The sequence below is a fragment of the Mya arenaria genome, chromosome 7, assembly GCF_026914265.1.
Source record: "Mya arenaria isolate MELC-2E11 chromosome 7, ASM2691426v1".
NCBI classification, from domain to species: domain Eukaryota; kingdom Metazoa; phylum Mollusca; class Bivalvia; order Myida; family Myidae; genus Mya; species Mya arenaria.
The window spans coordinates 51795323-51810116 of record NC_069128.1 but is presented as its reverse complement, the minus strand read 5'-3'; the positions used below and the strand labels follow the sequence as shown (position 1 = coordinate 51810116).

The 14794-nt window shown below is 34.8% G+C and overlaps 1 protein-coding gene across 10 annotated transcripts in view; it reads left to right on the top strand.

Moving 5' to 3' along the window:
* Positions 1 to 11705: 11705 nt before the first annotated feature.
* Positions 11706 to 14794, top strand: part of LOC128240768 (uncharacterized) — a 30704-nt gene continuing 27615 nt past the window's right edge. Inside the window, exon 1 of one of the 10 annotated variants that reach the window (XM_052957603.1) lies at positions 11706 to 11779. The gene's annotated coding sequence lies outside the window, so the exon portion shown is untranslated. The other 9 variants (XM_052957608.1, XM_052957621.1, XM_052957604.1 and 6 more) reach the window with 9 other exon arrangements.

Sequence of the window (14794 nt, the reverse complement as noted above, 5' to 3'; positions counted from 1 at the left end):
TTTGATAAGCCTACAAGTCGTGTTGCAGCAGTGTACAACTTTAATAAGCAGACAGTCGTGTTGCTTCAGTGTTCAAGTTTAATAAGCAGACAGTCGTGTTGCTTCAGTGTACAAGTTTAATAAGCCTACAAGTCGTGTTGCTTCAATGTACAAGTTTAATAAGCAGACAGGTCGTGTTGCTTCAGTGTACAAGTTTAATAAGCAGACAGTCGTGTTGCTTCAGTGTACAAGTTTAATAAGCAGACAGTCGTGTTGCTTGAATGTACAAGTTTAATAAGCCTACAAGTCGTGTTGCTTCAGTGTACAAGTTTAATAAGCAGACAGTCGTGTTGCTTCAATGTACAAGTTTAATAAGCAGACAAGTCGTGTTGCTTCAGTGTACAAGTTTAACAAGCCTACAAGTCGTGTTGCTTCAATGTACAAGTTTAATAAGCAGACAGTCGTGTTGCTTCAGTGTACAAGTTTAATAAGCAGACAGTCGTGTTGCTTCAGTGTTCAAGTTTAATAAGCAGACAGGTCGTGTTGCTTCAGTGTACAAGTTTAATAAGCAGACAAGTCGTGTTGCTTCAGTGTACAAGTTTCATAAGCAGACAAGTCGTGTTGCTTCAGTGTACAAGTTTAATAAGCAGAAAAGTCGTGTTGCTTCAGTGTACAAGTTTAATAAGCAGACAAGTCGTGTTGCTTCAGTGTACAAGTTTAATAAGCAGACAGGTCGTGTTGCTTCAGTGTACAAGTTTAATAAGCAGACAAGTCGCGCTGCTTCAGTGTACAAGTTTAATAAGCAGACAGGTCGTGTTGTTTCAGTGTACAAGTTTAATAAGCAGACAAGTCTTGTTGTTTCAGTGTACAAGTTTAATAAGCAGACTAGACGTGTTGCTCCAGTGTACAAAATTTATTAGCAGGCAAGTCGTGTTGCTTCAGTGTACAAGTTTAATAAGCATACAGGTCGTGTTGTTTCAGTGTACAAGTTTAATAAGCAGACAGGTCGTGTTGCTTCAGTGTACAAGTTTAATAAGCAGACTGTCGTGTTGCTTCAGTGTACAAGTTTAATAAGCATACAGGTCGTGTTGTTTCAGTGTACAAGTTTAATAAGCAGACAGTCGTGTTGCTTCAGTGTACAAGTTTAATAAGCAGACTAGACGTGTTGCTCCAGTGTACAAGATTTATTACCAGGCAAGTCGTGTTGCTGCAGTGTACAAATTTAATAAGCAGACAGGTCGTGTTGTTTCAGTGTACAAGTTTGATAAGCAGACAGGTCTTGTTGCTTCAGTGTACAAGTTTAATAAGCAGACAGTCGTGTTGCTTCAGTGTACAAGTTTAATAAGCCTACAAGTCTTGTTGTTTCAGTGTACAAGTTTAATAAGCAGACAAGTCGTGTTGCTTCAGTATTCAAGTTTAATAAGCAGACTAGACGTGTTGCTCCAGTGTACAAGATTTATTAGCAGGCAAGTCGTGTTGCTTCAGTGTACAAGTTTAATAAGCAGACAGGTCGTGTTGTTTCAGTGTACAAGTTTAATAAGCAGACAGGTCGTGTTGCTTCAGTAAACAGTTTAATAAGCAGACAGTCGTGTTGCTTCAGTGTACAAGTTTAATAAGCAGACTAGACGTGTTGCTCCAGTGTGCAAGATTTATTAGCAGGCAAGTCGTGTTGCTTCAGTGTACAAGTTTAATAAGCCTACAAGTCTTGTTGTTTTAGTGTACAAGTTTAATATGCAGACAAGTCGTGTTGCTTCAGTGTTCAAGTTTAATAAGCAGACAGGTCGTGTTGCTTCAGTGTACAAGTTTAATAAGCAGACAGTCGTGTTGTTTCAGTGTACAAGTTTAATAAGCAGACTAGATGTGTTGCTTCAGTGTACAAGTTTAATAAGCAGACAGGCGTGTTGCTTCAGTGTACAAGTTTAATAAGCAGACAGTCGTGTTGTTTCAGTGTACAAGTTTAATAAGCAGACAGTCGTGTTGCTTCAATGTACAAGTTTAATAAGCAGACAGTCGTGTTGCTTCAGTGTACAAGTTTAATAAGCCTACAAGTCGTGTTGCTTCAATGTACAAGTTTAATAAGCAGACAGTCGTGTTGCTTCATTGTATAAGTTTAATAAGCAGACAAGTCGTGTTGTTTCAGTGTACAAGATTTATAAGCAGACAAGTCGTTTTGCTACAGTGCACAAGTTTGATAAGCCTACAAGTCGTGTTGCATCAGTGTACAACTTTAATAAGCAGACAGGCGTGTTGCTTCAGTGTTCAAGTTTAATAAGCAGACAGTCGTGTTGCTTCAGTGTAAAAGTTTAATAAGCCTACAAGTCGTGTTGCTTAAATGTATAAGTTTAATAAGCAGACAGTCGTGTTGCTTCAATGTACAAGTTTAATAAACAGACAGTCGTGTTGCTTCAGTGTACAAGTTTAATAAGCAGACAGGTCGTGTTGCTTCAGTATTCAAGTTTAATAAGCAGACAGTCGTGTTGCTTCAGTGTACAAGTTTAATAAGCAGACTAGACGTGTTGCTCCAGTGTGCAAGATTTATTAGCAGGCAAGTCGTGTTGCTTCAGTGTACAAGTTTAATAAGCAGGCAAGTCGTGTTGTTTCAGTGAACAAGTTTAATAAGCAGACAGTCGTTTTGCTTCAGTGTACAAGTTTAATAAGCAGACTAGACGTGTTGCTTCAGTGTACAAGTTTAATAAGCAGACTAGACGTGTTGCTCCAGTGTACAAGATTTATTAGCAGGCAAATCGTGTTGCTTCAATGTACAAGTTTAATAAGCAGACAGGTCGTGTTGTTTCAGTGTACAAGTTTAATAAGCAGACAAGTTGTGTTGCTTCAGTGTACAAGTTTAATAAGCAGACTAGACGTGTTGCTTCAGTGTACAAGTTTAATAAGCAGACAGGTCGTGTTGCTTCAGTGTACAAGTTTAATAAGCAGACAGTCGTGTTGCTTCAATGTACAAGTTTAATAAGCAGACAGTCGTGTTGCTTCAGTGTACAAGTTTAATAAGCAGACAGGTCGTGTTGCTTCAGTGTTCAAGTTTAATAAGCAGACAGTCGTGTTGCTTCAGTGTACAAGTTTAATAAGCAGACTAGACGTGTTGCTCCAGTGTACAAGATTTATTAGCAGGCAAGTCGTGTTGCTTCAGTGTACAAGTTTAATAAGCAGGCAAGTCGTGTTGCTTCAGTGTACAAGTTTAATAAGCAGACAGTCGTGTTGCTTCAGTGTACAAGTTTAATAAGCAGACTAGACGTGTTGCTTCAGTGTACAAGTTTAATAAGCAGACTAGACGTGTTGCTCCAGTGTACAAGATTTATTAGCAGGCAAGTCGTGTTGCTTCAGTGTACAAGTTTAATAAGCAGACAGGTCGTGTTGTTTCAGTGTACAAGTTTAATAAGCAGACAAGTCTTGTTGTTTCAGTGTACAAGTTTAATAAGCAGACTAGACGTGTTGCTTCAGTGTACAAGTTTAATAAGCAGACTAGACGTGTTGCTCCAGTGTACAAGATTTATTAGCAGGCAAATCGTGTTGCTTCAATGTACAAGTTTAATAAGCAGACAGGTCGTGTTGTTTCAGTGTACAAGTTTAATAAGCAGACAAGTCGTGTTGTTTCAGTGTACAAGTTTAATAAGCAGACTAGACGTGTTGCTTCAGTGTACAAGTTTAATAAGCAGACAGGTCGTGTTGCTTCAGTGTAAAAGTTTAATAAGCAGACAGTCGTGTTGCTTCAATGTACAAGTTTAATAAGCAGACAGTCGTGTTGCTTCAGTGTACAAGTTTAATAAGCAGACAGGTCGTGTTGCTTCAGTGTACAAGTTTAATAAGCAGACAGTCGTGTTGCTTCAGTGTACAAGTTTAATAAGCAGACAAGACGTGTTGCTCCAGTGTACAAGATTTATTAGCAGGCAAGTCGTGTTGCTTCAGTGTACAAGTTTAATAAGCAGGCAAGTCGTGTTGCTTCAGTGTACAAGTTTAATAAGCAGACAGTCGTGTTGCTTCAGTGTACAAGTTTAATAAGCAGACAGGTCGTGTTGCTTCAGTGTACAAGTTTAATAAGCAGACTAGACGTGTTGCTCCAGTGTACAAGATTTATGAGCAGGCAAGTCGGGTTGTTTCAGTGTACAAGTTTAATAAGCAGACAGTCTTGTTGCTTGAATGTACAAGTTTAATAAGCAGACAAGTCGTGTTGTTTCAGTGTACAAGTTTAATAAGCAGACATTCTTGTTGCTTGAATGTACAAGTTTCATAAGCAGACAGGTCGTGTTGTTTCAGTGTACAAGTTTAATAAGCAGACTAGACGTGTTGCTTCAGTGTACAAGTTTAATAAGCAGACAGGTCGTGTTGCTTGAATGTACAAGTTTAATAAGCAGACTAGACGTGTTGCTTCAGTGTACAAGTTTAATAAGCAGACTAGACGTGTTGCTCCAGTGTACAATATTTATTAGCAGGCAAGTCGTGTTGCTTCAGTGTACAAGTTTAATAAGCAGACTAGACGTGTTGCTTCAGTGTACAAGTTTAATAAGCAGACTAGACGTGTCGCTCCAGTGTACAAGATTTATTAGCAGGCAAGTCGTGTTGCTTCAGTGTACAAGTTTAATAAGCAAACAGTCTTGTTGCTTGAATGTACAAGTTTAATAAGCAGACAGGTCGTGTTGTTTCAGTGTACAAGTTTAATAAGCAGACTAGACGTGTTGCTCCAGTGTACAAGATTTATTAGCAGGCAAGTCGGGTTGCTTCAGTGTACAAGTTTAATAAGCAGACAGTCTTGTTGCTTGAATGTACAAGTTTAATAAGCAGACAAGTCGTGTGGTTTCAGTGTACAAGTTTAATAAGCAGACATTCTTGTTGCTTGAATGTACAAGTTTAATAAGCAGACAGGTCGTGTTGTTTCAGTGTACAAGTTTAATAAGCAGACTAGACGTGTTGCTTCAGTGTACAAGTTTAATAAGCAGACAGGTCGTGTTGCTTGAATGTTCAAGTTTAATAAGCAGACTAGACGTGTTGCTTCAGTGTACAAGTTTAATAAGCAGACTAGACGTGTTGCTCCAGTGTACAAGATTTATTAGCAGGCAAGTCGTGTTGCTTCAGTGTACAAGTTTAATAAGCAGACTAGACGTGTTGCTTCAGTGTACAAGTTTAATAAGCAGACTAGACGTGTTGCTCCAGTGTACAAGATTTATTAGCAGGCAAATCGGGTTGCTTCAGTGTACAAGTTTAATAAGCAGACAGTCTTGTTGCTTGAATGTACAAGTTTAATAAGCAGACAAGTCGTGTTGTTTCAGTGTACAAGATTTATAAGCAGACAAGTCGTTTTGCTACAGTGCACAAGTTTGATAAGCCTACAAGTCGTGTTGCATCAGTGTACAACTTTAATAAGCAGACAGTCGTGTTGCTTCAGTGTTCAAGTTTAATAAGCAGACAGTCGTGTTGCTTCAGTGTACAAGTTTAATAAGCCTACAAGTCGTGTTGCTTCAATGTACAAGTTTAATAAGCAGACAGTCGTGTTGCTTCAGTGTTCAAGTTTAATAAGCAGACAGTCGTGTTGCTTCAGTGTACAAGTTTAATAAGCAGACAGTCGTGTTGCTTCAGTGTACAAGTTTAATAAGCAGACAGGTCGTGTTGCTTCAGTGTACAAGTTTAATAAGCAGACAGTCGTGTTGCTTCAGTGTACAAGTTTAATAAGCAGACAAGTCGTGTTGCTCCGGAGATAATTCGTGCCGCCTTTTATACTTTTTCTCTGTCGTCGTCGTTAACTTGAGTAAGAAAAAGTAGAGAACGTATGATAGCATAGGTCGCATGAAGAAGACACGCTGCCAAGCCTTCTGTTTGACGGTTGGACATGCTCCTACGACAAGCAGTTACTATAAAGTGTGACACCAAAATGTTTATATTATCTGCAATTTGAACGGATGGAAGTGAGTACAATTTAATCTGTGTTTTTAGTTTTTTTTTGTGTCAATGTTATGCAACGACTGACCGAGCGTGGGACATTGGGCTTAAAGAAGTGAAACAACATTTAAAACAAAACGATAACATATCTAAGCAACCAGTTTCATTGCATGTATGTTTAAAAATTACGGGTAGGCTCAACTAAGATAAAGTTGACTAAGTAAACTAGCAATAGTTCGTATACATTAAAATTAGATTATGTTAATGAGATGTAGTGTCGAGGCCTGTATTTGTAGATCTAAGTTTAAATTGATTGTAAACATAATTAAAATTCACAAGAGTCAAGTCATTCAGTTTATCTGCTTTATTAATATTACTACGTGATCTACTTGCAGCGTAGTTAGAGTGCACCGATGTCTGCCAATGTAAACCATCCTTATACATCGGAGGTTGTTTTTCGATAAAAAAGCCGAGGAGCTCCGATTGACAATTACATAGTTAACCTATGTTTCAAGACATTGTTCGCGTGAGAGTACGAAATGGTTTAGTCACAAATTGCAATTGGTCGTGCATAGAATATAATACCTCTACTAATACAGTGTTATGACATATTGATAGTTATAAGTATAATGACAAAGACGTGACCAACATTGTACATTAAACACATCTGAATAACGCCTTTAAAACGGTTTAATAGTAAACAACAACAACGGTAAAGACTAGATAAATGTGGCATTAAGGGACTTCCGCGAGTATCAAACATCAGTTGTGTCTATTTATTGCGTGTTTTGACATTTGATAACATTTGCCAAATATGAATTTAACCATTGTCTTAAAAATATAAACATCTCTTGTTTAACATACATCAAAAACTGTTATGTTCATAAAATCGCTCGAACATATATCTTTCTTTCTAAACCATTTTGAAATTACACATATGTTGTTTTGTTCTCATAAGGTGTTTGTATATGGAGATTGATCATTAGTGTGACTTAGATGTCATAAATATTTGACTTAATGAATATCTCTTTCATTTAAACAACTATCATTATGACTTATACTATTTGAATATATTAGCAATATAAGTGTAAATCAAATACTTATAAATCAATTGTCAGACAGTATATCTATGTAAATAAGGTTTAAACGAACGCATTGGGAAAATTGAATCACTTACAACCCCACGTGAACGGTACTTCTGGTCATTAATCGAACGTGGGAACAGTAATTAAAATAATGCAATGATAACAAGGCCGATTACTCAAGATATCTATTTAATTAAATACACTCTAGTTTCCTCCCTTGAGCTTATTTTTAACCTAGTTACATGCACTCTATCGAAGTCATATGATATGTATATCCCGTTTATCTTATTTGTACAGTAGCCAAGCTCAATCTTGTTCTAGAGTTTTGAATTACAAGTTAAATTAATTATGCTGAAACGGCGGAATGGCCTTAGTATGTTACTATTTGAAATAATATGAGTTATTTTACACATGCTACTTTAAATTCTGACTTTGATATACACGCTTTATTAAATATATCCAATGTTAGATTAGCTATGAGGTATCTGATTAGTTTAATATATTACATTAGTTTTGTAATGTCAACTTTTAAGGCTATACCGACTTACTTTAGTTTTATTTTGTCGGTTTTTTGAACTGTATTAGGCCATACCGACTAACTTTAGTTTTGTTATGCAGGTTATTGAACTCTATTACGCCAGACCGATTTCATTGTATGTTAAGCGTCCTGTTCTAATTGAAACCGAAACTGATGTGTAAATGATGTATGCTATATTTGTCTCTTTGACTAGTAAGAATTATTCTTATCATCGCACTCCAACAGTGCGAATACGAAATCCAAAATATTCGTTTTTAATGTTCGTGACTTGCATACAATTGGCACTGGATAGACATCAATCTTCTTTGACACAGACATGAACAAACATCAAAGGTTGAACAATTCTATTAAAACGTGGAAGTACGAACTTCCCGTCTGTTTTACAGCCGTGAAATATTTTCTTAAAACATTGTTGAGTTTTGAACACCGAATATGTTAACGAATCAAAGGGTCTCTATTCAAAGAAAAAGTCATGATGCAGACAAATTGCTCGGGCAGACGAAAAACATGCTGATAAGTATCATAAATGCAAATAAACAAAAACTAACTTAAAAAATGAGTATAAGTGTTGGAAACAAATGTCCAATGTGATGGCAATAATGTTCATATCTGCCTTATATTTTATTTGGTTAATTTGCTGTTAACGATTTTAATAATAAAAAGGGTAATTTTATAATGAGGCTGGCTCAGTAAACACCTCGGACACTTAGTTTGATAAACTGTGTTTATTGCAAAAGAAATGTTAACTCATGTACATTAAATAACCATAAACCATCACATTTCCATTTACTACGTTCATAAAATAATATACATACAATAGTAATAAAGTAAACATTCCACCCAGCCTTTCAAAGTGTTCGGTTTACAATTATATCCTATCCGTATTTGGTATGACCAGTTGTATTGAAAGTCACTGAAAAGTTAATAAACTGATTAGAGCTTTATTTTTTAATACAATTGGTCTAGCAATAAGGTGGATCGCTACAACTGGTTTGTGCTTACAAGATATACATGACAGCTTCCTGTACAAAATGGTTTAAAATATCATTCTAAAAGAGTAAAACAGCTGTACCTTTCCACAATATATTTGTATATGTTCAAACTTCACTGGAAGAACTTAAAGCTGCACTCTCACAGATATACCATTTTATAACTTGTTTTAATTTTTGTCTTGGAAAGCGATGAATTTTGCGTAAATATCAGCAAATCAAAAATAAAAGATTGCTGACCAAAACTCAGATCGCAGATTTTCATATTTCCGTTCGAAAATAAATGTTTTATGGCTTAAACCGTTACTAACTGTTTAAAGTGACACTTTTATTCAAAATCAATTCAAACATATGTAAAACAAACATACATTTTGAGTGATAAACCCTCAACAACTTAATAAAAAATGAAATTCTGGAAAAAGAATTACTATGAACAATATTATAACTGTGTATTTAATAGCCAAAAATGCAAAAATATTAAATGATTGGTGAATGCTAAAAGAGTTACTGTGATTAACTATAGTCTCATCTGGTAGTAAACCGTGTTTTTCTGCACATTTTTTTTTAAATTAAACTCGGTATCCTTCATAAAAACCATTGTTTTCGACATTTGTTTATCCTTTTGGGTATATTAGAACAATTGTATTAAATGTGTTAAATCGTAGTTGGGAGTTAGAGTGCATCTTTAAGAAAAATGCATAAAACATCAATTTTCGAACTTAAATATAAAAAAATCTGCGATCTGATTTTGTGTCAGCAGTCTTATATAACTCTTTTCGATGAATTGGCTAGTTCCAAGACAAAAAATAAAAAGGTTGTCAAAAAGGTTCAATCTGTGAGAGTGCAGCTTTAAGAAAAATGCATAAAACATCAATTTTCGAACTTAAATATAAAAAAATCTGCGATCTGATTTTGTGTCAGCAGTCTTATATAACTCTTTTCGATGAATTGGCTAGTTCCAAGACAAAAAATAAAAAAAAAATTGTCAAAAAGTTCAATCTGTGAGAGTGCAGCTTTACATAGTTAATTCGGTTCTTGTTACAAGCGTTTTACAAAATGTTAATATTGATTTAAACATTTGCTGAAAACCTTTTACGTAACGTTTGAAAGTATCACCTCAATAAAATGACCTTACGTAATGTTCTATAACCTCAGTTATATAAAACTGTCCTGCAAAGCTAAAGAAAGTCTAATATTTATAAAACATTGTTCTAATGCCTTAAATCTACGATAATTTCTTTTGCAATGTTCTAAGTCTCATTTATATGATAAAGTCACATATAACGTTTAAATGGTACAGTTTGATGAAAGTGGCATGCTGAAGATTCTAAGTCTCAGTTCTAGGAAAGTTTATCCATAACTCACTCCTGAATATTGTGAAGCCTCAGTTTATAAACCTTCTTGCGTAAGGTTTTTTAACCCTCATTTATTTGAAAAATGTTTAATGTGTTAAATAAAGAATAACAATTAAAAGAGACCTCTTTGATGTGGACTTTCCGAACATACGTGTACTTTCGATTTGTAACTGAATTCTACTTTCGATATCTCGTTAACCTTGTTTTCGCATCAATAAATTCGTTAAATACTCATCAACGTTGTGTCGCTAAAAAAACATATGTAATTTAAGCTTTAACTATTAAACATCACTTTAAAACAATAAAAATATTACGAAAAGCGCTTTTAAATTAATATTAAAATCAAGACAGACTAGAAGCAGACAACACTTGCTAATGTATGAGCACTGGTCACCTCCCATTGCGGGGAGCTGTTCGATCAATGTTGTACTACCTGCGTAACTGTCTGTCGTTCATGCTTTCTGAAATGTATAAAACTCTTGATTATTTTAACTGGTCTTGCTTGCAAGTTTACATGTTTGTAAAAAGTATAATATTTCTGTAATTCATGAAATTCTGCTATAGTTTCAACAGTACTTAAGCAAATCGTTGTTTGTATATGACTGTTGACTATACTTGTGAAAATGCAATGACAATTGTACGGAGAGTAAATCTTGTCTATTTCTTATTTCGACCAAAATGAAAAACACACAAGAATAAATTATTTGTTGGGATCAAAAACTCGTGATTAGTTTAATTGCACGTACTCGCAAGGTTACAAATTTGTAAACAAAAATAATGTGTTCGAAATTCATGATAGCTGCCTTTAGTTTAAGCGTAGGTAGTAAGCACCATGGTGTATGTATATGACGGTTAGACCTCACTTGTGATACTGTAATAACCATTGTGCGGGAAGTAAGTCTTGTACATTTCTTATTTCGACAAAGATAAAAAAACAACACAAGAACAAATTATATGTTAGGGACTAAATGGCTCTGTCTCTGTGAGCAAGGATGTTGCGAATTGCATTTTGATTTTTTTATCTTTTCCAGATACAGGATTTCATTCTTTGCTGCCAAGGCGTCCTCTGCAGTTGAGTCGCCATTCATTTGACATTTGTGATCAAATACTTCATATCCATTGGTGTTATAACCCGTTGTTTTGACCACACAAAAATAACAACGTGAAAGCGAAAATCAAAAGCACAAAAGCATATGGTGATTATAATGTTGTTTTATTTTTAATTTGATTTTCATAGCAATTGCAAATTATTGTAAAACGTTGCAAACAAAATAAACGGTCCATTGACTTCAAAGTTAGCATGCAACATCTACATTGGCCGTCAATAGCACTTTGTCCTGACAGTTATATGTGTTATGTTACGAAGAATGAAAACGTGATTTAACTATTATGGCTTTTTGAAATGGAGCTCGATAACCTGGGTTTCATTTTCCGATATTTCGATTTAATGTCAACAACTTCATGATATTAAGCGACAGACACATATTCATCAATGTTCAATTCTACTTCGTTGCATCTCAGGCATTTGCTATTTCTTGTACCGTTTTTTTTTATTTACCCGTGTTCTCACAAATGTAAATTTTGCTTAGAAGTATCAGAACAGGAATCCTTTAATAAAAACAAATACTACAAATAAGAGTTAATGCTTTTCACGATCAATATCGAAAACCTACAATCTTTATTAGACTTCTGGGTGTGTACCTTATTGAAATAAATAACGTATCCATACTACCACAACATAGATATTCACTGAATTAAAGTTGTTTTCGATTGAAAGTGGTTTATATAATTTTTTTGAAATATTCCTTAAGTGACATGAAAACATTGAATATCGTCGTTTCACAAAACTATTGACTGCTTCCGTAGTAACTAACGACAGTTGTTTACATTAATATGCCTGCTTGTGTTTATCATTAGTAATTATTTTAAATAAGGTTTTAAAAAGAGGTAATTTTGGAGTGTATTCCATATTTGGATAAATATGTTTTTAAATGATGACAAATATGTGTTTTAAGCGTAACAGAACAATAAAGGAGATCTAACTTAAACAAGAAAGTAATTTGCTTCTGAATATAAAGCAGGTTGGTTGACCTCGGTTTTTTATGATCATGTTAACGATTTTGAAATCCACACTTTTCATTCCATGAATACAATTTGTGAACGTATTCGACTCATACTTTAAGTTATATTCACTAAATTGGATGGCTTAAGTTAACGCTGGGATTTTAGTAAGTGCTATGTTACATAAGATCGAGGCATAATTGTTAGCTTTGGCTTGCTATTAGTGTTATGTTGATGTGCTATCTCTTCACTTACAGTTTTAATTATATTCAATATGTTTCAATTGTTTATTTCGGAGTAAGTTTAATATTTGGATAAATGAGTTTTCAAATGATAACAACCAAGTGGTAAAGTTTAACAAAGCTAAAGAGGCGATTTTATTTAGTTAAAAGGAAGTTATTTGCTTGCTTTATATTATGCAGCTTGGTTTCTCCGGTCTTCAGAGACAATAGGGAGAGCATAGGGAATTATAAAATTCAACGCTACTTTTAAATAAATGATATTATTTTATGAGTCGAAAAGTGTGTCTGTATGACAAATTTAATTTTATCCATTGCATCAAGATAAATTAACGGCCGACACAATGCACAAATTGGTGGTGAAAGTAAAAAACTAAACCATTAAAAAAATTATGTTGTATTTAGTTTATTAGTTTATAGTTTAGTATTTGTTTAGTTTTGTTTTAAAAGTGAAACATATATTCTTGGTATCATGTTTTGGGGTAGAAAGGAATTGAACAAATTTTACAAAAGAAGATGTTATTAGATTTTGAATAAAAAAGCATTCACATTATTTCGGAACAGTCTGTCAACATCTTTGCCTTCTTGTCCAAATGCTCAACTATCTAAGTCTTGAGAGTTCTTGATAAAAACTTTTCAAAATAACAGTTATTCAAAAAATAAAGGAAAATAGTGGATGAAATTTATTTCCGGTTTACTTGATGCGTATATCGTTTTTGTGTCGCCTGAAAAGACGACATACAGGGGTTACTTTTGTCGGCGGCGGCGTCGGCGGCGGCGGCGGCGACCGCGTCCCATTTTCGCTTGTCCGGGGTATATCTCCTACACTATTAGAGGTATCAACTTGAAATTTCATATGTAGATAGATCTAATTGAGGGCAAGTGCAGTGCACAAGAACTGTTACTCTTGCTTCCATATTTGTAGAGTTATTGTCCTTTGTTATTTTTCATGCTTAAAGTTTTGTCCGGGGCATATCTTGTAGAATATTAGAGTTATCAACTTGAAACTTCATATGTAGATAGATCTCATGGAGGGCAAGTGCAGTGCACAATAACAGTAACTCTTGCTTTCTTAGTTTTAAAGTGCACAAGAACCGTAACTCTTGCTGCCATATTTTTAGAGTTATTGCCCTTTGTTAATTTTCATGCTTAGGTTTTGTCCGTGGCATATCTCGTCTAAATAGTGCAATCAACACTAAGCTAAGCTAACACTGAGCTCCAAGACATTGTTGGTTAGTCAGTTCCGATGAATCATAAACATATTCGTTTTGTATTAAGACATTTCCGGGAAAACGTTAATACCTTTTGATTGTAAATCTGATAAAGTATTCTTTCGTTAAAATTGCTTAACTCCTAGTTACAGCTGTTTATGTCGCAATGGATATATGAATCATACTTGTTAGATATTGAACCTTAAAAAACTAAATTGAAATCCATATTTCAAACATTTTAAATTTTGGTCATTCAATCGACCTTCGCATCGTTGCCGGCTTTTCTTGGATTGTAAATAACCCCGTTAGGTTTTTTTATCAGTATCAACTTGATTTGAGTTTGCACCTAAGGACAATATCCTGAGAGATAGCGTGTATTCCATTCACTCAGAACGAACGGTCTATTGTCACATAAGTAATGGTAACAACCGGCTGCTCTCCTGAGATTTTGACATAGAGTATGACATGAGTGTTTTCAACAGAAATCAGTTTAGTAAATCGGAAAATGTTCATGCCTAAATAGAAATATTTATCCTGTATAACGGCAATCTTGACGCTATTAAATATTTAACGCTACATAAGACATATTTCTGTGATCAAATGAGTGTGCGATTTGCCGCTATATTTTATATTGTACACTGCTGTCAATTCCCTATCGTAAAATCTGCACCTACCTGAAAGCAATGCACTCAAGCGTTCTCCTAGGTCGAATGCCTTTCAAATTATTGAGTTAATGTACAGAATACCCAAGCAATACTATTGTTCACGTTATTCAATAGACCGCGCATTTGTATTGAAAATCAAAGACTGACGAATACACTTAATAATAGAGTCTTATCTTTGTATGAAAACCGTCTAGCGTTAGCTGGAGCACAGAGGCGTTCTTTATTTATGAGGCGATTTGTTTAACATTGTAGACCTTGATCACATTTGTTTAAATGGTTTTAAATAAAAAAATAAAAAAAAGGACATATGATGTACCTTTTTACAATATAGTTTAAGATGTTCAAATTGTACTGGAATAACTTAAACTCCATAGTTATAAAAGCTAGCTCTATAGCGAGACAGTATAAGTGCCGCTATATACACATCGTAGACCCGGTTACACAAACAGCAATACAGACTCGGAGCAGACAACACTTTTGTTTACGTACGAGCACTAGTCACCTCCCTTTGTGGGGAGCTGTTCGTTAAATATTGTACTTAGTGCATAGCAGTCATTCATGCTGTTTGAAATGTATACAACTCATCATTATGTTAACTTATCGTACATGCAAATTTATACATTTGTAAAATGTCTTATGTGTCCGAAATTCCCGAAATGCTGCCCACATGTTAGGCGGTAAGCACATCCTTTTATGAATATGACCATACCCGTACATCGCTTGATGGGGACAAACTGCTTTTCTCCGCCCGCAAGGAACATGCGAATTGCGTTATGTTTTTGTATT